Source organism: Schistocerca cancellata, chromosome 1 (assembly GCF_023864275.1).
Source record: "Schistocerca cancellata isolate TAMUIC-IGC-003103 chromosome 1, iqSchCanc2.1, whole genome shotgun sequence".
Classification (NCBI taxonomy): domain Eukaryota; kingdom Metazoa; phylum Arthropoda; class Insecta; order Orthoptera; family Acrididae; genus Schistocerca; species Schistocerca cancellata.
The window spans coordinates 441,269,536-441,295,648 of record NC_064626.1 but is presented as its reverse complement, the minus strand read 5'-3'; positions in this window follow the sequence as shown (position 1 = coordinate 441,295,648).

Sequence of the window (26,113 nt, the reverse complement as noted above, 5' to 3'; positions counted from 1 at the left end):
ATTTGAAATATCCTTGCATTTTAAATCTCTGCCGTATAGAGACTCGAGTCAGGAAGCAACGCCTTTCACAGCAAATGCTCTTCTGAAAGAGCTAGCCAGGCAAGACTGACGATCCGCACTCACAGTTCTACCTAACTGACGTTAGTAGTTCTGCCTGCGAAGGGCGGTATTTCAGAGTCCCATTCCATGACTCAGTTTTAATCTGCCTGAAAGTTTCAAATCAGATTACAATGTACTGCAGAGAGGAAGTTCATTCTGGAGTCTTAGAGTTTACATTGAAAATATAATTTGTCTTCGTGTATGAACGACATCAAAGCCACTAACATTTTTTGTGGTTAGTAAGGTAAGCCATTCTAGGACACGTCGACTCTTTGAAGACTATTATAAAGCCGCTTTCACCAAGATACAAAACTCGCTAGCCATAGGCATCGATTCACGGTTGTAAAGTGAGTCACCCGATTACAGCCTATTCGTGGCGCTCTGCCTCGGCGTCGTCGTTTTTCAGTCGTCGCCATGCACGCATTTGGGTACTAAAACGTAATGGAACGCACGCACCCGTTCGCTTGCAGCTATTGATTTGCATGCAGTCGTACGCGGCAAACAGGCCCCGACAATCACCAGTGATTAAGCGGTGACACGCCCGGAAAACGCGTACGGTAATTTACGATCCAATAAATTTTGCACGCGGTCCTGCCAAGTTTGTGAATGCGTCGGCGTGCGAGATTAGTGAACTTATCACGGGGTGAAAACAAGAGTGGTTTTACCTTTTCATGGTGGGGAGCCAACGATAGCTCTCAGCTAAAATGTGTGACAGGCTTTACGCCCTCACTCGACACATAAAGCAAGCGTGTTATTTTCAACTTCAGTAGCTACCAGGCGTCTATTTGATGACTCCTTACGGGAAATGCATAACTTAAATGTTAATCAGAAAAAATTTATTGGACTATATTTCGAGATTATAAGATCATATGAGCGGTTTTGACTGTGCTAACAATCATCTTCAGATCATAAAATATCGTTACAGAGTGTAGCTCGTCACATGTTGTACGATCAGGTCATTAGAACTCAGTCCATTTACAACAAGTGGCGATCTTTTATCATATAATATGGTTCCTAGATCAATCGCAACAAGTCATATCACTTCACAAATTTTCTATCTAAACAAATTAATGTTATATGGAAAATTAAGATCGTTTCTCCTCACTCTTGTCACATGTTACAAAATCCTTATGCGCGTCTGTCCAAGCTTACACCACTTGAATAATAATTCCGTTCATCTGTACTTGTTAACACTGTCCTAATAAGAAACCAAATATCCAGATACAAAAGATATGCCCACTTGTCCCGTCATTCTTGTATTACGCATACTGCATGTATCAAAAGAAAAACTTTACACAAATAACGTTTTGCATGGGTTAAAGGGTATCTTGTGTAAAAATGAAGAATTATTTTCGTTTCAGTATTTAATAACCAATCAGGATACTTAGACTAAGACCGAGTGGCTTAGCGCAGAAGTTAGCAGCCAAGGCTTGTTTTCGGGAGGACGATGCCTCAAAGCCGCGTCTGGCAATCCTGATGTAGGTTTTCAACAACTAAGCAAATGCCGGGACGGTTCCTTCTACAGGGCACTGCCGCATTCCTTTTCAAACCCTTCCCTAATCCTAGCACGTCCTCCGTCTCTAATGTACTCGTTGTCGATGGGACGTTAAACACTAATCTCCTCATCCTCTTCGGAGGCTAAGATGACAAGAGTCATGGGATACCTACTAATATCCTGTCGGACCTTCCTTTGGCCACCGTTATACAGCAGCTCCACGAGGCACGGACTCAAGAAGTCGTTGGAAGTCCCCTGTCAAAATATCGAGTGTTCGGCCGCTATAGCCGTCGACAATTGCGAAAGCGATGAAAGTGCACGATTTTTTGCACGAACTGACCGTATTTCGGGTGATCTGGATGGAAAAATCATTCGCTCGAATTATCCAGAATGTTCTTCAAACGGGGCTCCCTCCGTCGACAGTTCGAGTCCTCCCTCGGGGATTGGTGTGTGTGTGTGTGTGTGTGTGTGTGTGTGTGTGTGTGTGTCGTCCTTAGCACAAGTTTGATTAGGTAGTGTGTAAGCATAGGGACCGATGATCTCAGCAGTTTGGTCCCATAGCATCATGTTCTTCAAAGCAACATCTGTGACCCGGTGACAAGGCGGGTAGTCACTCACAAAAATTCCATCCTTGTTTGGGAAGATAACGTCCATGAATGGCAGAAAATGGTTTCCAAAGTGCCGAACATAATCATTTCCAGTCAACGATCGGTTGAGTTGACCAAAGAACCGAGTCCAGTCAGTGTGAACACAGTCCTCACCGTTATAGAGATACCACCAGCTTGTTAAGTGCCTTGTTGACAACCTAGGTCCATAGATTCGTGGAGGCTGCACCGCACTCGAACCGTTCCATATCGGGACTCATCTGATCTTGCCACGACTTTCCGGTTGCCTAGGGGCCAACCAATACTGTCAGGAGCACAAAGAGGCGCTGCAGGCTATGTCGTGCAGTTTGCAAGGTACTCGCTTCAGTCGTCTGGTGACATAGCACATTAATTCTGCCGCGCTGTCCATGGATACGTTCGTCGTACATCCCACATTGATTTCTGCGGTTATTTCACGCGGCGTTGCTTTTCTGTTAGCACTGACAATTTTATGCGAACTCTGTTGCTCTTGATCGTTAAGTGAAACACGTCGGTCACTGCTTGCCAGTAGTGAGATGCCTGGAATTTGGTATTCTCGGCACGCTCTTGACACTGTGAATCTCGGAATGTTGAATGCCCTAACGATTTCCGAAATGGCATGTCTCATACGTCTAGCTCCACCAACCACTCGGCGTTCAAAAGTTGATAAATCCCGACGTGCAGTGATAATACCTTCGGAGACCTTTCCAAAGGATTAACCTGAGTATAAATGACAGCACTGCCAAGGAATTGCCCATGTAGACATGTATGGAAGTGAAACGTGGACGATAAATAGTTTGGACAAGAGGAGAATAGAAGTTTTCGAAATGTGGTGCTACAGAAGAATGCTGTAGATTAGATGGGTAGATCACATAACTAATGAGGAGGTATTCAATAGAATTGGGGAGAAGAGGAGTTTGTGGCACAACTTGACAAGAAGAAGGGACCGGTTGGTAGGACATGTTCTGAGGCATCAAGGGATCACAAATTTAGCATTGGAGGGCAGCGTGGAGGGTAAAAATCGTAGAGGGAGACCAAGAGGTGAATACACTAAGCAGATTCAGAAGGATGTAGGTTGCAGTAAGTACTGGGAGATGAAGAAGCTTGCATAGGATAGAGTAGCATGGAGAGCTGCATCAAACCATTATCAGGACTGAAGACAACAGCAACAACAACATACCTTGTGTAGGCGATACTACCGCTATCTGCATATGTGTACATCGCTTTCCTATGACTTCTGCCACTTCATTGTACAACGTCACAGTACAAGATACACTTTTGTCTCAACCGTTGGCCCCATTCTTCGCAAGGCTTCGATATGTCATTAATATAGTATCTTTTTCCTGTCGGGTTGCTACAAAATATTTCAATAAGAAAATACTTTGTAACAGCAATAGGATTGGTGAATCTGATTTCCTCCCGTGTGCTCCATTAGTTTGCAGTTCCACTCGTGTGAAGTGGAGCACTGACGTGTACATTATAGTAGGGCATATTTGTGTAGAGAAGCAATGATGATGATTGGCTTGCGTCTTATCTCACTCATGATAGCCACACAGTTGTTGAAATCTATGTTTGTAATAGACTCATTATTAGCTGCCGATTGCTTCACATTTTTTCAACTTTAAATAAACATTATCGCTAAACATATCCTTCCCATATGGAATTGAAACTGATTTGTTTTAAGTTTTTGCGATTCTGCTCTATGGAGATGAATTACGTTAACATAATGTTTAATTTATATCTTGTGAGCGATTTCGAGTGCACAGTTCAGACATAATAACGTTCCGTAAGGTTGTCAGACTCCATCAATGACTGTAATTGCAGTAATAATGAATTAAGAATTACTAAGAGCGGGAAATAAACAGAGGTAAAACTAGTAGAAACTGTAACGAGAAAATATCAGTGCTTTACAACCAGACAGCATTGTTAACGGGTAAATGAAATTTTAAATCTGGTAGATACGAGGGTCAGTCAAATGAAAACCTTAAATTTTTTTTTAATATTATTTATTGTGCAGAAGTGATACAAAGCTGTATCACTTTTCAAAATAATCTTCCCCACGCTCAATGCAAGTCCTCCAGTGCTTACAAAGTGGATGAATTACTTTAGAAAAAATTCTTTTGTAATCCGCGCGTGGCGTACCTCTTCATCAGAACCGAACTTCTTTCCCCCTTTGCGCCTTTGAGTGGTCCAAACATATGGAAATCACTTGGGGCAAGGTCGGGTGAGTATGGTGGATGAGAAAGACACTCAAAATGCAGGTCTGTGATTGTTGCAACTGTTGTACGGGCAGTGTGGGGCCTTGCATTGTCATATTGCAAAACGACACCTGCTGACAGCAATCCACGTCGCTTTAATTTGGTTGCAGGTCGCAGATGATTTTTTAGGAGATCTGTGTATGATGCACTGGTGACAGTGGTCCCTCTAGGCATGTAATGCTCCAAAATGACGCCTTTTTCATCCCAAAAGAGACCCAGCATAACCTTCCCTGCTGATGGTTCTGTTCGAAACTTCTTTGGTTTTGGTGATGAGGAATGGCGCCATTTCTTGCTCGCTCTCTTCGTTTCCGGTTGGTGGAAATGAAACCAGGTTTCGTCCCCAGTAACGACTCTTGCAAGGAAGCCATCACCTTCTCGTTCAAAGCGCCGAAGAAGTTCTTCACAAGCATCGACATATCATTCTCTCATTTCAGGAGTCAGCTGCCGTGACACCCGTCTTACAGACACTTCGTGAAACTGGAGCACATCATGCACATTTTGGTGTGCTGACCCATGACTAATCTGTAAACATGCTGCCGTGTCATTCAGTGTCACTCGGCGGTTTTCCTTCACTATGGCTTCAACTGCCGCAATGTTCTGTGGAATCATAAGTCTTTGTTCCTGACCTGGACGAGGAGCAACTTCCACTGAATTCACACCATTTGCGAACTTCCTACTACATTCGTAGACTTGCTGCTGTGACGAACAAGCATCACCGTACTGAACCTTCATTCGTCGATGAATTTCAATAGGTCTCACACCTTCACTACGCAAAAACCGAATAACAGAACGCTATTCTTCCCTGGTGCAAGTCGCAAGTGGGGCGACCGTCTTTATACTGATACTGCGGCAGTATGTGTGCATGTGCACTATGTTGCCACCTACAGGCCATTCTGCACGCTGTTTGTAACTCGCTTACCAACTTACAGGAAAACGGCGCGAAATTTCGATTTGTTATTACAAATGTAAGGTTTTCATTTCACTCACCCTCGTACTTGTTCACAATACAATAATTCAAGCATTAACGTCACATGCGGCATTGCTTTGTCATATGGCAGTTGAAAGCCGTTGTGTTCCGGATGTTTAGTTCGCGTGTCCAAATTGTAATGAAATATCATCATAGAGCTCTATAATTCACCAAGGAAATTTCACTCACAGGTGGCGATGTTGACAAGTTTAACATTCGAATGGTTAAAATATGAGCAGACAAAGTGTATGTCAATGTACCCCTCTTGAATATCATTCAAGTTAAGGACGTTGAAAAACGGTAACCCATACGAAAATGCGAAGATAAGAACATTTTCACGATCGATGGTTGCCGGACAGTGGCGTCTAATAAGTCCATAACTCAGGTATAAAAGAATGTTGAAATTCATCTAAAGAATGAATTATGAGAAGGTTTTGTGCAAGATGTCTGTTGCGTAACTTGTGCGTTCAGCAAAACCAAATGTCAGAATCATATTACCAAATTTAATGGGACTGCTTTATAAGCAACGTAACATTGTTCGTACACTAATGTATTACTGTGGTTTTGGAGTAGATTGATAACTTCACGTCAGTAACCAAACAGCAATGACAGTGACAAATTCACCGATAACTTCTTGTTTGACAAAGCCATCGGTAGAGAATTTGTACTTGTTATGAAACCGTTTGGTGCAATCTGATGGCATTGCGCCAGATTGGGCTCAGAGAGCTATGGTGAGTGATTCTAGCATTCAAATGGAGAGGTTCTTACAAAATATAGGTAGTAAAACCATGACAAGCGAATATTACACAACCCATGTAATCCAAATGGATGTGAAAATGCATGCGAAGAGAACTTGAGAGCAGAAGATACAAAAATCATATTTCATTAAGCCATCTATCTTCCTACTGGCAAATCCCAAATGTAAAGTAATTTCTAGCAAGACAAAATCTAGATCGCATTTGAGAGGTATGGCGAATATGGACGGAAATTTTACAACCCTTCCACGGTCCCACTTTTGGAATGGAATCCACTTACTCAGAATTCGTTGAACAAAGTTCAAACTACATTATTACGGATTGGGGGCACATTAATTTCATTGCGTATTCTTATTCTTTCTAACAGATAAATGGCACAGCGGCGGATACATAATATAACAAAGGAATAAAAGATAAGTTTGATAGTGAAATTGACATTCAAGGTGAAAAGATTTCTTTGTAAGATTCCCTACTGAAATTGCTATTCTCAGCGAAAGTGAAGAGGAACTACAGGATCTGCCGAATGTAGCGAACAGGCTAATGAGTGCAAAACATGGAAGAATAAATCTAAGAAAGACGAAAGTAATGAGAAGCAGTAGAAATGAGAACAGCAAAACTCTTAACATCAGAATTGGTGATCACGAACTAGATGAAGTTAAAGAATTCTGGTACATAGGCTACAAAATAACCGATGACGGGCGGAGGAAGGAGGACATATAAAGCAGACTAACAATGGCAAAATGGGCATTCCTCGCCAAGAGAAGACTACTAGTATCAAACATAGGCCTTAATTTGAGTAAGAGCACAGCATTGTTTGGTAGTGAAACATGGACTGAGGGAAAACCGGAACAGAGGAGAATTGAAGTGTTTGAGATGTGGTGTTACAGAAGAATGTTGAAAATTAGGTGGACTGATAAAGTAAGGAATGACGAGCGTGTCCACAGAATCGATGATAGAAGTAATATATGGAAAACTTTGACAGGAAAAAGGGGCAGGACGGCAGGACGGTAGGACATTTGTTAAGACGTCACAGAATAACTTCCATGGTACTAGAGGGATGTCTAGAGGAAGACAGAGATTGAAATACATATATCAAATAATTGAGGAAGTAGGTTGCAAATGTTAGAATGTTGTTGTTGTTGTTGTGGTCTTCAGTCCTGAGACTGGTTTGATGCAGCTCTCCATGCTACTCTATCCTGTGCAAGCTTCTTCATTTCCCAGTACCTGCTGCAGCCTATATCCTTCTGAATCTGCATAGTGTATTCATCTCTTGGTCTCCCTCTAAGATTTTTACCATCCGCGCTGCCCTCCAATACTAAATTGGTGATCCCTCGATGTCTCAGAACATGTCCTACCAACCGATCCCTTCTTCTAGTCAAGTTGTGCCACAAGCTCCTCTTCTCCCCAAATCTATTCAATACCTCCTCATTAGTTATGTGATCTACCCATTTAATCTTCAGTATTCTTCTGTAGGACCACATTTCGAAAGCTTCTATTCTCTTCTTGTCTAAACTATTTATTGTCCACGATTCACTTCCATACATGGCTATACTCCATACAAATACTTTCAGAAACGACTTCCTGACATTCAAATCTATACTCGATGTTAACAAATTTTTCTTCTTCAGAAACGCTTTCCTTGCCATTGCCAGTCTACATTTTATATCCTCTCTACTTCGACCATCATCAGTTACTTTGCTCCCCAAATAGCAAAACTCTTTTACTACTTCAAGTGTCTCATTTCCTAATCTAATTCCCTCAGCATCACCCGACTTAATTCGACTATATTCCATTATCCTCGTTTTGCTTTTGTTGATGTTCATCTTATATCCTCCTTTCAAGACACCGTCCATTCCGATCAACTGCTCTTCCAAGTCCTTTGCTGTCTCTGACAGAATTACAATGTCATCGGCGAACCTCAAAATTTTTATTTCTTCTCCATGGATTTTAATACCTGCTCCGACCTTTTCTTTTGTTTCCTTTATTGCTTGCTCAATATACAGATTGAATAACATCGGGGATAGGCTACAACCCTGTCTCACTCCCTTCCCAACCACTGCTTCCCTTTCATACCCCTCGACCCTTATAACTGCCATCTGCTTTCTGTACAAATTGTAAATAGCCTTTCGCTCCCTGTATTTTACCCCTGCCACCTTCAGAATTTGAAAGAGAGTTTTCCTATCAACATTCTCATAAGCTTTTTCCAAGTCTACAAATGCTAGAAACGTAGGTTTGCCTTTCCTTAATCTTTCTTCTAAGATAAGTCGTAGGGTCAGTATTGCCTCACGTGTTCCAACATTTCTACGGAATCCAAACTGATCTTCTCCGAGGTCGGTTTCTATCAGTTTTGCCATTCGTGTGCAAAGAATTCGCGATAGTATTTTGCAGCTGTTGCTTATTAAACTGCTTGTTCGGTAATTTTCACATTTGTCAACACCTGCTTTCTTTGCGATTTGAATTATTATATTCTTCTTGAAGTCAGAGGGTATTTCGCCTGTCTCATACATCTTGCTCACCAGATGGTAGAGTTTTGTCAGGACTGGCTCTCCCACGGCTGTCAGTAGTTCTGATGGAATGTTGTCTACTCCGGGGGCCTTGTTTCGACTCAGTCTTTCAGTGCTCTGTCAAACTCTTCACGCAGTATCATATCTCCAATTTCATCTTCATCTACCTCGTCCTTCATTTCCATAATATTGTCCTCAAGTAAGTCGCCCTTGTATAGACCCTCTATATACTCCTTCCACCTTTCTGCTTCCCCTTCTTTGCTTATAATTGGGTTTCCATCAAAGCTCTTGATATTCATGCAAGTGGTTCTCCTTTCTCCAAAGGTCTCTTTAATTTTCCTGTAAGCAGTATCTATCTTACCCCTAGTGAGATAAGCCTCTACATCCTTAAATTTTTCCTCTAGCCATCCTTGCTTAGCCATTTTGCATTTCTGTCGATATCATTTTTGAGACGTTTGTATTCCTTTTTGCCTGCTTCATTTACTGCATTTTTATATTTTCTCCTTTCATCGATTAAATTCAATATTTCTTCTGTTACCCAAGGGTTTCTACTAGCCCTCGTCTTTTTACCTGTTTGATCCTCTGCTGCCTTCACTATTTCATCCCTCAAAGCTACCCATTCTTCTTCTTCTGTATTTCTTTCCCCCAGTCATGTCAATTGTTCCCTTATGCTCTCCCTGAAACTCTGTACAACCTCTGGTTCTTTCAGTTTATCCAGGTCCTATCTCCTTAAATTCCCACCTTTTTGCAGTTTCTTCAGTTTTAATCTACAGTTCATAACCAACAGATTGTGGTCAGAGTCCACATCTGCCCCTGGATATGTCTTACAATTTAAAACCTGGTTCCTAAATCTCTGTCTTACCATTATATAATCTATCTGATACCTTTTAGTATCTCCAGGGTTCTTCCATGTATACAACCTTCTTTCATGGGTCTTGAACCAAGTGTTGGCTATGATTAAGTTATGCTCTGCACAAAATTCTACCAGGCGGCTTCCTCTTTCATTTCTTAGCCCCAATCCATATTCACCTAATATGTTTCCTTCTCTCCCTTTTCCTACTGAGGTATTCCAGTCACCAATGGCTATTAAATTTTCGTCTCCCTTCACTACCTGAATAATTTCTTTTATCTCATCATATATTTCATCAATTTATTCGTTATCTGCAGAGCTAGTTGGCATATAAACTTGTAGTACTGTAGTAGGCGTGGGCTTCGAGTCTATCTTGGCCACAATAATGCGTTCACTATGCTGTTTGTAGTAGCTTAGCCGTACTCCTATTTTTTTATTCATTATTAAACCTACTCCTGCATTACCCCTATTTGATTTTGTATTTATAACCCTGTATTCACCTGACCAAAAGTCTTGTTCCTCCTGCCACCGAACTTCACTAATTCCCACTATATCTAACTTTAAGCTATACATTTCCCTTTTTAAATTTTCTAACCTACCTGCCCGATTAGGGGATCTGACATTCCACGCTCCGATCCGTAGAACGCCAGTTTTCTTTCTCCTGATAACGACGTCCTCTTGAGTAGTCCCCGCCCGGAGATCCGAATGGAGGACTATTTTACCTCCGGAATATTTTACCCAAGAGGACGCCATCATCATTTAACCATACAGTAGAGCTGCATGCCCTCGAGAAAATTTACGGCTGTAGTTTCCCCTTGCTTTCAAGCGTTCGCAGTACCAGCACAGCAAGGCCGTTTTGGTTAGTGTTACAAGGCCAGATCAGTCAATCATCCAGACAGTTGCCCCTGCAACTACTAAAAAGGCTGCTGCCCCTCTTTAGGAACCACACGTTTGTCTGGCCTCTCAACAGATATCCCTCCGTTGTGGTTGCACCTACGGTACGGCTATCTGTATCGTTGAGGCACGCAAGCCTCCCCACCAACGGCAAGGTCCATGGTTCATGGGGAGGTGTTAGAATGCATGTGAGATAAAACAACTAGCCTGAACAACACATTCGATAGAAAGAAACGACGAGGCTAGTCGATCATAATTATGATCACCACGGCCCTCGCAAAACATAGAGTAAAGTAGGCAGTGTGGTCTATAACGACAAATATTTGAGCAGTTGAAAAAAGAAGAATATTGCCTTTTTCTGCCAGGCCAAGAAAGTCTCTCCTTGCCCTCATAAGCATATGAAGAAAGAAAAGGTGATGCGACTTAACAGAAAAAAAGGCCCACCGTTCGAACAATGTGACTGCTAGAAAGACAGCGGCTATGGCGGCTTCAGAACAGGCACTCTGTGGGTAACGGAGCGGGGATGGGCTGTTTCTGGAGCAGGAAACTCAACATGGCTTCAGTTGTGGACGTAAACAGGAACTCCGAGATCTCTGGCGCTGTGGAGTGGCTCAGACGTCGGTGGGGACGGGCGCGAACAAACAGGCGGAGTGCGTGGACAGGTTTTTCTGGCGCTGTTGGCCGCGTGATTGATGAGGACACTGCGGTCCATCGAGCGGCGGGTGACGGTCCGCGCCGCTGTGTCAACACGGCCTGCCTCGACTGCTGCGGACCGGCTCGGTCCGCGCTGGGACAGCCTGCCGACACGGTCAGCTGCGACGCCAGCCAGGGGGCCCTGGGCTCCCAAAGACCACCTGCACCGACTAAGCATATTAGTTAATTAATTTGAATCATTTGTGCTCTGAATGATTCGAGGCGGCCCGCCACGAATTCAGCGCTTTTGCACCAATCATTTCATATCAAAGCACACTTCCATCCTGAGAACCCTTTAGTTTATTGGATGTATACCAATCTCTGCCTGTCCTACAGATTTATCCTCTACAGCTTCATATTCATTGAAATGATGATACTTGTCTTATTGCAATCATTCTTCTTCTGGTTAGTTTCCCTTCCTGATAGTGTCTTCGTGTTTACTGCCGGATCCTGAGAGAAACTCGATTCGATATTTCGGCGATCCAAATGGTCGCCACCATCAGGAGAATACTGCTTCTGCTGATGAGTCCTGCTCAGAACTGACGGCAGGCTGCTAAACGACGTCTTATATAGGCCACCGTACAGTACATGGCGCATGCGCCGTCCATCACGGTTGCTGCCCTCCAAGACTGGGAGGTGGCGCCACCCTTAATAGAACACTGGCGGCAACGATATATCGCACTCAGAGCCCCACCGATGAACGTTCTGTTTTGATGCGAGAGAGTACAGCATTGCACGCCCTGATAAGAGGCAACCCATTGTCTCTGTTAATTAAATTATCTGCCAACCTAACTTCAATTGCCTCTTTATAGGCACTGTTCCAAAAACCGGAAGTGTTGGAAACTATTAGAGTTTCTTTAAATTTCATACCGTGTCCTTCATTTAAGCAGTGTTCCGCTACTGCCGATTTTTTCGGTTGTTGCTGCCCTTTACGACGGCGATGTTCCACCAATTAGTCATGAACTGTGCGAAACGAACAGCCGATGTGAGCTTCCCCACAATGACGCGGAATTTTGTATACATCGGGTTTCCTAAGCCCCAAATCATATTTCACAGAGCAGAGCAGTGCCCCAATATTACAACGGCGGTGAAATACACTCTTAATGTTAAAAATCCTTGAAAATTGTTCCAGCTTTTAGAAGAAAGGCCACCGATCTATGTTCCTCTTCATGCACCTCCAGAGATGGTCAAAACTCCATAGCCCGACGAACCTACTCCTCATAGTATCCATTTTCTTTAAAATCAGCCATCAAATGTGCTACTATTCTTTCACCTTGAAATTTAATTCCACTCTTGGAGCATTCCTAGTACTTCTGCCATTATACGTACAATGTGTATCTTGAACAATAGCCCCCATCTCCAACACATTTAGATCCGGTCGTTTCGTTCTTCGTCTAGTGTGCTGATGGGGCTGCAGGGGCACTTTTCATACCACATTGATATGCAAATTAATTAAATTGATCCATTAAGTTCCACCTTCCGTTCCCACTCGTGGATGACGTCATGTGTTTTCTACAGCCAGCACCTGGATTTCTGCCCCTACCCGCTCCCACTCCCCAACCTGCCCTACTGGCGGGAATTTCGAATTTGGACGGGAATTTCGAATTTTGGCGGGAACTACGAATTTAGTGAGAAATGCAAACAACGTTGCAAATTTCCAAACAACCGGAATTTCTTTATCCTATGGCTTTGATCACGTCTCACAAACCCCCCCAAACCACCACCCCTCAGGGAATTGGCGGGAATTTCAAAATGGCGGTGCCCTTTCCAGGACTCGAACACAGTCCTCCTGGCAGAAAGCGCAAGTACACGCCCTGACAAATTGAAACTCTCCAGGTGCGGTAAAGGAAGGTTAGGTTAGTGTACTAAATTTACAGAGTGATTATAATTAAAGTTAAACTTTCTAACCGCGTTTGGAATAACACCACTGGTCAGCATAACGTCAAATTGCAACGGAATATTATCGGAGAAGGGGGGAAAACGTATGGCAGAAGAAAAATAAGTAGATACGAAACGTAGTAATACACTCCTGGAAATGGAAAAAAGAACACATTGACACCGGTGTGTCAGACCCACCATACTTGCTCCGGACACTGCGAGAGGGCTGTACAAGCAATGATCACACGCACGGCACAGCGGACACACCAGGAACCACGGTGTTGGCCGTCGAATGGCGCTAGCTGCGCAGCATTTATGCACCGCCGCCGTCAGTGTCAGCCAGTTTGCCGTGGCATACGGAGCTCCATCGCAGTCTTTAACACTGGTAGCATGCCGCGACAGCGTGGACGTGAACCGTATGTGCAGTTGACGGACTTTGAGCGAGGGCGTATAGTGGGCATGCGGGAGGCCGGGTGGACGTACCGCCGAATTGCTCAATACGTGGGGCGTGAGGTCTCCACAGTACATCGATGTTGTCGCCAGTGGTCGGCGGAAGGTGCACGTGCCCGTCGACCTGGGACCGGACCGCAGCGACGCACGGATGCACGCCAAGACCGTAGGATCCTACGCAGTGCCGTAGGGGACCGCACCGCCACTTCCCAGCAAATTAGGGACACTGTTGCTCCTGGGGTATCGGCGAGGACCATTCGCAACCGTCTCCATGAAGTTGGGCTACGGTCCCGCACACCGTTAGGCCGTCTTCCGCTCACGCCCCAACATCGTGCAGCCCGCCTCCAGTGGTGTCGCGACAGGCGTGAATGGAGGGACGAATGGAGACGTGTCGTCTTCAGCGATGAGAGTCGCTTCTGCCTTGGTGCCAATGATGGTCGTATGCGTGTTTGGCGCTGTGCAGGTGAGCGCCACAATCAGGACTGCATACGACCTAGGCACACAGGGCCAACACCCGGCATCATGGTGTGGGGAGTGATCTCCTACACTGGCCGTACACCACTGGTGATCGTCGAGGGGACACTGAATAATGCACGGTACATCCAAACCGTCATCGAACCCATCGTTCTACCATTCCTAGACCGGCAAGGGAACTTGCTGTTCCAACAGGACAATGCACGTCCGCATGTATCCCGTGCCACCCAACGTGCTCTAGAAGGTGTAAGTCAACTACCCTGGCCAGCAAGATCTCCGGATCTGTCCCCCATTGAGCATGTTTGGGACTGGATGAAGCGTCGTCTCACGCGATCTGCGCGTCCAGCACGAACGCTGGTCCAACTGAGGCGCCAGGTGGAAATGGCATGGCAAGCCGTTCCACAGGACTACATCCAGCATCTCTACGATCGTCTCCATATGAGAATAGCAGCCTGCATTGCTGCGAAAGGTGGATATACACTGTACTAGTGGCGACATTGTGCATGCTCTGTTGCCTGTGTCTATGTGCCTGTGGTTCTGTCAGTGTGATCATGTGATGCATCTGACCCCAGGAATGTGTCAATAAAGTTTCCCCTTCCTGGGACAATGAATTCACGGTGTTCTTATTTCAATTTCCAGGAGTGTAGATTGCGCTGCGAGTATCATTATTTAATAGTGGTCGACTACAAATGACAAATCAATGAGACAACAATCCCTAAGGTTTACGTTTGACGTTAAACAAACTATACTATTCTATGGCAGTGGTGAACAGTAGTGATGCTGTTAGTTACATAAGCCTATTCACCACGGCAAGGTCTAGCAGATCGTTTGGGACAAATAGGTTTCTTTATTGTCCTGAGACCAAAAATCATGTAAAAAGCATAATTAACATCGGTTTTTAATATCCGGGAGGCCAAAAACCGCATAAAAGGCATTAATCGAAATCAAATCGGATTATTAATTTCCGTGTGACTAGCGCAAAACGTGATCAGCTTGCTGTCCGCTGATTTCTGCAACAAGTTGAAATCGAGAAACAGCATTATCCACAACTGATCGAAGTGTTTTCGAGGTCACGTTCAGCATGTGTTATGCAATACGTGCCTTCAGTGCAGCTAAGTTTACAATCTGAACACTGAACACAACATCTTTCACATAACCCCAAAGCCAGAAGTCACACGGATTAAGACCACGTGATTGGGACGGCCGGGCTGTAGGGAAGTGGCGGCTGATAATTCTAGCACTTCCAAAATGGCCCTTCAGCAGCTGCTTAACTGGATTTAGCATGTCCGGAGGTACGTCATCTTACATAAAAATGATCCCATACACAAATCCACGCTGTTAGGGAGCTGGAATGACGTGGTTGCGCAAAAGACTCTCATAGCGCTTACCGATGACGTGCAGGTAACAGGACTGGAACCACCTGTCTCTTCGAAAAAATTATGGCCCTATGATAAATGAAGCCAAAAAACCCGCAAGACATAGTGACCTTTTCAGGATGAATTAGTACTGGCTGATTTGATTGTCGATTTTCCGTTGGCAATATTCGACAATTCTCTGAATTGGCATATCCTGTCAGATAGAAGTGGGATTCGTCTGTCGACAAAATCTTCCACGGCCAATCATTGTTCACTTCCATGCGTGAAAGAAATTCTAAAGTCTCTCTTGCTGGCAGGTCATCAGGAAGCAACTCTTGTAGATCGGTAATTTTGAATGGATAGCAAAGAAGGATGTTTCGTAGGATTTTACGCACCACGCGCACGGGCATGTCCAATGTTCTGGCAATTCTCTGTGCACTACATATTTGCACACCACCACTCCCCTTCTCCGCCATTGCTGTGGCCACTGGTTCCACTGCCGTCGAATAAATTGGTTCCCTCGCTCTACCTGGTTGCACACCAAAGGAATCCTTCCTTTCGAACTTCCGAATCATTTTCTCCAGACCCACGGCAGTCATCGGGCCAACGCCTTGTTTCAAACCTTTCAGTGTCCGGAACTTCTGCAGAGCGACGAGTGCACAGTCTTCATTCTTGTATTACAGCTTTACAAGCAGAGCGCGATACTGTATTGAGACAGTCATGCCGAAACTCGCAGACGCGAAAGAAAGAAAGGCCGTGTACACTGCCTACTTATACCAACTTCAGTGGGTCGTGTGTATGACAGGTGTTTTCATTTACGTATTCTGACACATACAGCGCCATCTACTGATCAATTTTCGCACGATCTTTTCCTTCTGTCATATGTTTTCACCCTTCTCCGATAATATTACTTTATAATTTGGCTGACCCGTGGTGCCGCGCGGGATTAGCCGAGCGGTCTAAGGGGAGCTTCAGTCATGGACTGTGCAGCTGGTCCCGGCGGAGGTTCGAGTCCTCCCTCGGGCATGGGTGTGTGTGTTTGTCCTTAGGATAAGTTAGGTTAAGTAGTGTGTAAGCTTAGGGACTGATGACCTTAGCAGTTAAGTCGCAAAAGATTTCACACACATTTGAACATTTTTTTCACCCGTGGTGTTATTTCTACAGCGTTTTGGAAATTTAACTTCAATTATAATCACCCGGTATTTTGGTTGGAAAACTGACGTAAACACTGGTCCTAATTACGTAATTAATCGTACAGATCGATCCTAATTACACATCTATATGCACTTTTGACAGAATTGTGTTCAATTGATGAGGTTCTGTTGTTGGGCATAATGGAGCCACCTCTAAGCATACAGCTGGGGAATGTGTCTGTTGCTGTTTGATGTGAGAGTTCGCTACTGGTGCATCCCACTGTATTGCTCGACAATCATCCTGCAATCCGGGTGATCTGAATTCAGGAATGCCTAGTATATGCTACCACAACTGATGGAAATTGCTTCTTTGTTCTAATTACACATCGAGATTGTTGTGAAATAAACCAGCACTCTTAAAAAACGGGTCATAATGCAACCCTTGTACTGGGGACTGGGAAAAACTATCTTCCTAAAAGAATGCACAAGTAGATAGGGGCGGCATTTTCACATGTTTTCTCCCTGATGTGCAGTTACAGACTAACCAACTTAGAGCAAGTCTTACCCCCACCCCTCCCCCTTCCTCCCCTGGTCCGTCCGTCTCCTCACTGTAGGCAGAGATACAGATCTGTTCTATATTGTCGCTGATGAATCACAAATAGATCCACCTGGTGGCATTGATAAACTGTCTCCTGTCTGCAGAACTTAGTCACTGACGAACACCTCCTGCTATCTGTTAAACCTATTCCTATTACTTGGAAAGATTGCCACCCACCCCAACACTGCAACAACATTGGCATTCTGGAGATCTCTCCACATCGCTTTTTCAAATGTCCGCTGCCATCACTTCTGCATTCAGGCACGTAATCCACCGCAGCAGGTAGGCGGATGTCCAGGTGGTTGGTCAGTGCTAAGGATGTCGATATACACAATAGACCGTAACGCTGGTGGGTCACAGAACAAAGTGTGATAAATGACAGCTACCCCAACTGCGAGCTGTTTGTCTAAAACTCCAGTTGTGCTTCACTGTCCACCACGCTGCCAGCACCCACATCCGCGTGCACTCGCCGTTCTGTGAGGTAAAACACTTCACTGAAAAAGTTGTGTATAATTTCCACACATTTCTTATAAGCGAGCATCTATTAAAAGATCGCAATCGCGATGACAGTGAAGCAAATCACGGAAATAGGCGCAGTCATTTTCTCTTAAGTATATGAGCGAAATCGGTATACTTTTTCATGTTCGGCTGCAGGAGAAAATTCTTACTCTTTCTGCTCCTACCTCCAGTTATTTTTCGACATACAAAGACATGAGAAGAAAATTTGTAGCACTGCCACTAATTACACATGACCACATTGCATAGATAGGTGCTTTATAGTGACACACCTCCTATACAAGCCTATCCTGCATTAAATCGAAAAACTCTCCACTGTTTTGCTGTGCAGAATGACCTTGTCATTTCCAAACTGTCACTGGAGTAAAGAAAAAGCTAGAATTTTAACTCTGAGTCACATTGCACGATAAGGTCTCTGGCGCTCAAATCAGTGTCTGTACATAAATTGTCATGCATGTGAGTATTATAAACATTTCTGACACATGAAACAACATTACAGAATACAGCCTTTCAAGCCATTTGTTCAGATGTTGGAAAAAACACAATCATTTTACGTTTGGCAACAACAGGCTGTAATTCAAGAACATGTTGTTGCTTCATACACAATTGAAGGTCACATTTTGGCAGTGTGATGGTGTTTACGAGATATGGAAAAACATATCGTTTGAGCATGTCTTGTAACAGAACCTCCTAATGCCACCTAGTAGAGAAACCTACAGGATTACATCGGAAACGAATAACTTATGCATGCTACTACCTGGCTTTTTAGGTCCATAACTAGCCTCTAGCGGCCGGTGTGTAAATTTGAGTCACGCAGCAAGCCATTCTTCATAATAGCGGTAGATTCTTGCGTTGTACTTTCTTAAGCAATTTGGTTATAGCAGAACAGCCTATTTCAAGCAATCTACTCCCATGTCGGGAAAAATACTATCGTTTCTATATTCCATAACGATCTACAAATCAAGTGGTGCCTACTTTCTTTATGATTAGAGGTTGTGAAGTAAGAAATAACGCAGGACTTGCAATAGCACATATTTTTAAACACAAAATCGTTACGATTATAATATAAAGACAGCCATGATTCCATGAGAATAGACAGAAACGAATTTTATTAGTTTTACGAGCAAAATCGTTGTAGTTTGAGAGCATTCCATGTGTCCGAATCACAAAACTGTCATGCAAGAGTGAATTACACTCATTTCAGAGGTATGCATCTATACAGATCACCATCTACATAGTTGTTTACACATTTGTAACATCCAGAGTAGGTAAGAAACTATGAACTATCTGCATCCAACCTTACCCGGTCATACCACTCCTTGTAATAGAATCGCCTTTAAGATTTTACCACATCTCTCTCTCTCTCCTGATACATCAAAAAACAAATATCATCTGCATGTTGACATCGAACATATTACATATACATGTACTGCTGCACTGGAGCAGATGCCAAGTGATTGAAGTCCCGTGCACAGATCTGCTTAAAGTTTTGTCACCTGTACTGGAGGAAGCCCATATCCCACCGACTGTCATTCACAAGAGTGGTTTCCTGTGTTGTTCTTTATTAAGCAGTTTAATACATTGCTTTTCTGCTGTAATGCATCCAAGCAGTATGAATATAGTTTTGTACACTGCCATAGATTTAGTTTTTTTATCATGACTTCAGGGTCTATATCAGGTGCTAAACTGACATCAACACGTTTACATCCATTGGCTCTCACTGAAAGCTGGACAACATATGGTGTACACTATGCTGCTCCCACAACACACAGAATGGTAGAAATAAAACACAGAGGCAATGTTTTTTATTGACAAATATGTCAAAGGCATCGCAACATAGGGAAACTGGAAGAGTTTGCGGAATTGCGGAGCATTTCCAGACAGCTGTCCAAAGGTGATATACCTATAGAGTTAAACTCATCTTCCACAGTGACGGTGTAGCAGATGTGTCAATGTGGTGTTTCAAAGTGCATTGTTCCCTCAGTTTGCAGGCATGTATCTGATTACTGTTCCATTGTTGACCATCGCCGAAAGTTGTTGCTCACCACATGCTCAGTGTAGTATAAATAAATGAGGTACCGTTCTCTTACTGGTGAATCAAAATGGAGGGCATCACAGCATATGGAAATATGACAATTCTGTAGCGTTGAAGAACGTCTCCAGACAACTGTCTGAAGGTTTTTATTTATATTTAATTTTAATTATTATTTTTATTATTTTATTATTTTTTACACTTTAATTTTATTTGTATTTAATCCTGTGTTCCACAGTGACTGGTAGCAGATGTCCAGTGTTCTGCCAAGTCTCTCTCCATCTCAAGCAAGTGGTGTATGTCAATCATTATGTGGTAATCAACAGCACACCTGTGGATGAAAGGGATGGGAAAGACACTGTTGTGTTGTATTAAGAGCTTCAGTTGACAGAGAAATCTATTTTAGCAGTTTTACCAGTTGATCCTTAATTTCAATGCCAGACAATGAAACAGCAGAATGCTTCCATATTTCTGTATCATCACTAAATCACCCCTCCACACTCTGCAAGTACCATATACTACACTGCCAAATCAGATGGATGACAGCAACAACATTCCCATGCCCAGTTCGAAGGAGAACGAAGATTTTGCATGAAGGCGATTCACTTCGATGTTTGTGGGCTACAGTTAGATAGAAAAGTGGGAATACCTCGTAGCGAACATTATCATCCTACCGGGACGTTCCACACTGCCACCCATAACACATGCATCTTGAAGTATCTATTACTGTCAGACATACCTGTCTTATTTGATAATTTAAGCGGGTATGAAGCTCACTTTTTTGTTGAGAACATAGCTAATTTCGGTATGGAGAAAGATCAGGTCAATAAGCTGCCTGAGTGAGTTAAGAAACATATTTCATTCTCCATACGAATGACGCCAAGATTATACTCCATTTCCTTGACTCAGTACGTTTTATGCAGGCATCACTCCAGAAACTTGTTAAAACTCTGCCTAAGAAGGATATGGAGTAACCTGACCTACATTCCCCTGTGACATGCTTCAGCGTATAACCAGCAAAAGGGTTTTTCCATACAATTATCTGGATAGTATAGAAATCTCAACGAAACCAGGCTACCCGATGTAACTGCATTCTCCAGGAACCTTGTAGGTAACGGTATATCAGATGCAGAGTATGAGCATGCTGTGAATGTCTGGTGGCAATTCAGTATCCTTACTTTTGGAGACACAGATATGAGCTTTCTTACGATTGTATTCGAGAAATTACGGAGTCTGTGCATGACCACATACTCCTTCTATTCCATCTTCTATTACACAGCATTTTGGTTGTTTTCAGACGCTACGCTCAACAAAATGAAGTCAAGCATCGAACTAATTTTCTTTGAACGAGACATCCATGAGGTGGAATTTGTGAATGTGGCCACAGGCATGACAAGGCAAAAAACCCACTTGAGAGTGAGAGGTACACTGTGTCCCTTGACTCGAGCTACATCATGCACTTGGATGTCAATAATGTATATGGGCACACCATGCCACAATCACTGTTGACTGGCGAGTTTTGATGGGTGCCTGAGAAGAATACAAGGAATTAGGTCAAAAAATCGAGGGCATGGGTGCTGACTCTGATATGCGGTATGTAGTGGAGGTAGAACTCACAAACCCAAATACTTTGCATGACATGCTTATCGATTTGCTGCTGTGTCGGGAGCAACTAGTTCCCTGATGAGGCTCTATCACAGAACCGGTGAGAACACTGGAGAGTAAGCAGATATACATTACGCTCTACCCTAACCATCAGCAGTGACTCAGACTGAGGATGACGCTGGTTAGAATCATCTGGCCTTTCTCCTTCACGAAATCCCCCTAGCTGAAGGAGTGTACTGATATGAATAAGAAACAGAGCATCTGTGACATGTGACTTTCATTAAAAAACTTTTCATTAATGAATAATTCAATTTTGTAACACTGTGAAATTTTTGATAGAATCCAATGGGACTGGCTTCGGGGCATAAGAAAACGCATTGCCTGACTTGATTTTAAATAGCTCACAACTCACAAATGAGGACTTTGTTGCTATTGAAATGGCTGTAGGTTTATCACTCACTGGAAAGTGCCACCCAGAGGTGGGCTAAGGGTGTGCATCATGCAGCAGCGAGAATCCTCACTATTGAAGTTTATTCGCAGTGCCTTAACAGCATGCACGTGATACTCCATCACAACTGCAGCATATGGTGCAACGAACTGGTGTTTGATAGGAAAGACTCAAGGTGTACACTGTTCTGCTATCAGAAGTTGGCCTATTGCCATATGATAAAAGAGTCATTTGTGATAACACAACTGAAACTTTCCTATATTCGGACTATTCACTTGTTGAGATAGACAGGTTGGGGGCTCTGAATCCGAGAGTGAGACAAATGTGCTTTGTAAACAAATATCTGCACACCATGTTTATCAATGAAAACTGTACCCATAAAATATGTCGACATAAAAGAATAGTGTGCATTGGAAATATATATCCACCTTGCGTGTATGTAAATAGAATGGCCACTAGCTGTTCAATTCTTATCAGTTTTTATGTGTAGATGTATGTATACAGGGTGAGTCACCTAACGTTACCGCTGGATATATTTCGTAAACCACATCAAATACTGACGAATCGATTCCACAGACCGAACGTGAGGAGAGGGGCTAGTGTAATTGGTTAAAACAAACCATAAAAAATGCACGGAAGTATGTTTTTTAACACAAACCTACGTTTTTTTTTTAAATGGAACCCCGTTAGTTTTGCTAGCACATCTGAACATATAAACAAATACGTAATCAGTGCCGTTTGTTGCATTTTAAAATGTTAATTACATCCGGAAATATTGTAACCTAAAGTTGACACTTGAGTACCACTCCTCCGCTGTTCGATCGTGTGTATCGGAGAGCACCGAAACACGTAGGGATCCAAAGGGAACGGTGATGGACCTTAGGTACAGAAGAGACTGGAACAGCACATTACGTCCCCATGCTAACACCTTTTTATTGGTCTTTTTCACTGACGCACATGTACATTACCATGAGGGGTGAGGTACACGTACACACGTGGTTTCCGTTTTCAATTACGGAGTGGAATAGTGTGTGTCCCGACATGTCAGGCCAATAGATGTTCAATGTGGTGGCCATCATTTGCTGCACACAATTGCAATCTCTGGCGTAATGAATGTCTCGTGGTCGTGCGGTAGCGTTCTCGCTTCCCACGCTCGGGTTCCCGGGTTCGATTCCCGGCGGGGTCAGGGATTTTCTCTGCCTCGTGATGACTGGGTGTTGTGTGATGTCCTTAGGTTAGTTAGGTTTAAGTAGTTCTAAGTTCTAGGGGACTGATGACCATAGATGTTAAGTCCCATAGTGCTCAGAGCCATTTGAACCAATTTGAATGTCGTACACGCCGCAGTTCATCTGGTGTAATGTCGCCGCAGGCTGCCACAATACGTTGTTTCATATCCTCTGGGGTTGTAGGCACATCACGGTACACATTCTCCTTTAACGTACCCCACAGAAAGAAGTCCAGATGTGTAAGATCAGGAGAACGGGCTGGCCAATTTATGCGTCCTCCACGTCCTGTGAAACGCCCGTCGAACGTGTACCTCATGGTCCATTGATAGAGACCGAGCCAAGTATCTCACGAAATAAGTATCAAACAAAAAACTATAAAGAACTAAACTCGTCTAGCTTGAAGGGGGAAACCAGATGGCGCTATGGTTGACCCGCTAGATGGTGCTGCCATAGGTCAAACGTATATCAACTGCCATTTTTTAAATAGGGACTCTCATTTTTATTACATATTCGTGTAGTACGTAAAGAAATATGAATGTTTTAGTTGGACCACCTTTTTCGCTTTGTGATAGATGGCGCTGTAATAGTCACAAACATATAAGTACGTGGTATATCGTAACATTCCGCCAGTGCGGACGGTATTTGCTTCGTGATACGTTACCCGTGTTAAAATGGACCGTTTACCAATTGCGGAAAAGGTCGATATCGTATTGACGCATGGCTATTGTGATCTAAATGCCCAACGGGCGTGTACTATCTATGCTGCCCGGTATCCTGCACGACATCATCCAAGTGTCTGGACCGTTCGCCAGATAGTTACGTTATTTACGTAAACAGGAAGTGTTCAGCCACATGTGAAACGTCAACCACGACCTGCAACAAATGATAGTGCCCAAGTTGGTGTTTTAGCTGCTGTCGTGGCTAATCCGCACATCAGTAGCAGACAAACTGCGAGACAATCGGGAATCTCGAAAACGTCGGTGTTGAGAATGCTACATCAACATCGCTTGCCCCCGTACCATATTTCTATGCACCAGGAATTGCACGGCGACGACTTTGAACGTCATTTACCGTTCTGGTCCTGGGCACAAGAGAAATTACGGGACGATGACAGATTTTTTTGCACGCGTTCTATTTAGCGACGAAGCGTCATGCACCAACAGCAGTAACGTAAACCGGCGTAATATGCACCATTGGGCAACGGAAAATCCACGATGGGTGCGACAAGTGGAACATCAGCGAACTTGGTGGGTTGATGTATGGGGCGGCATTATGGGAGGAAGGATAATTGGCTCCCATTTTATCGATGACAATCTAAATGGTCCAGTGTATGCTAATTTCCTACGTAATGTTCTAGCGATGTTACTACAAGATGTTTCACTGCATGACAGAACTGCGATGTACTTCCAACATAATAGATTTCTGGCACATAGCTCGCGTGCAGTTGAAGCGGTATTGAATAGCACATTTCATGACAGGTGGGTTGGTCGTCGAAGCACCTGCACGTTCACTGGATCTGACATCCCTGGATTTCTTTCTGTGGGGAAAGTTCATCGATATTTGCTATCGTGATCCACCGACGACGCCTGAAAATATGCGTCAGCGCATTGTCAATGCATGTGCGAAGATTATGGAAGGCTTACTACTCGCTGTTGAGAGGAATGTTGTTATATGTGTTGCCAAATGCATTGAGGTTTACGGCCATCATTCTGAGCATTTATTCCATTAATGTGGTATTTACAGGTAATCACGCTGTAACAGCATGCGTTCTCAGAAATGATAAGTTCACAAAGGTACATGTATCACCAACCGAAATAAAACGTACAAACGTACCTACGTTCTGTATTTTAATTGAGAAAACCTACTTGTTACCAACTGTTCATCTAAAATTGTGAGCCATATTTTTGTGACTATTTCAGCGCCATCTATCACAAAACGTAAAGGTGGTCCAACTAAAACATTCATATTTCTTTACGTACTACACGAATATGTAATACAAATTTGGGTTCCTATTGAAAAAAAACGCAGATGATATCCGTTTGATCTATGACAGCGCTATCTAGCGGGCCAACTGTAGCGGCATCTGGTTTCCCCCTTCAAGCTAGCCAAGTTTCGTTCTTTGTAGTTTTTTCGTTTCACGCTTATTTCGTGAGATATTTGTCCCCGTTTCTATCAATGAACCACCCTGTATACATACTTTACAGTCCATCAAAGTTGTTGTGTAACAACCAAGTAACTGCTACTATTCAGGACTGCGCAATTGTTCTGCATTAGTTTTTAGCGCACATTTATGTATCTGAAAATTGTAAATATTTCAACGAGTGGATTTTTTTGTTATTGTGTATAAAAATATCTCTGCATTGAATCTCACAACCAAGTACCAAACTGTACCTCAAGAACCAAATCGTATCTGAAAAAAATGTATGAACGAAAAAATTCGTTACCATATGTCTTCGTTGCTGTTATCTACAAAAAACCTGTCCCAGTTTCGTTTATATAATGTGCTAGTTTTGAACATGATGGTAAAGTTTAATGTTCAATATAACATAATATATGTGACAGTTGCATGGGATTATGCCTAATGTGCAGCACAAATTGGGTTACAGAAGCAAGAGGCCAGTGGTCATGTCTGCTTCCAAAGAAATATAGGAACCATGTCTCAAGTTTTACCACCATACTTGAACAAAACCAAAGATGCAGTAAGTGAGCAAAATGGATGCTATAAAGGTGGAAGCGTGGTGACAATAAATCACACACAGATTGTGGAATAGAAATTCATTTTTTCCATCCAAATTAAAACTAATTTTACGGTTTCATTTCTAAACACAACACTATTTTCACACATCTTCTCTTGAGTAGATGGAGAGCCGAACACCCACAGAATTGTAGGTCTTGAAAAGCAGTAAACTTGAAGACTCGACACACCCCTGTGTCTTCCCCTCACCTTTGGCGTAGCTGATGGTATCCATTTACTCGAATAATCGAAGCGACGTCACCATATCATCATAGGGTGTACCAGGACTATCACAGTGAACTCCATGTTAAAATGTGTTGCGACTTTGCATCTCTCTGTGGTTTAGCAGACTTCAAATCGGTGAAAGATTTTGGTGATGAAATGCTTTCTGAGAAGGTTTCTATTATACTGGCATTTTTGCTTATGCTATGAGTGCCACGTTTTTAAATATTAACTGTCTATGCTCATCATTATAGACACCCTGAGCATCTGCAGTGATGTTCACACCTAGAGAGCCACCGCAAAA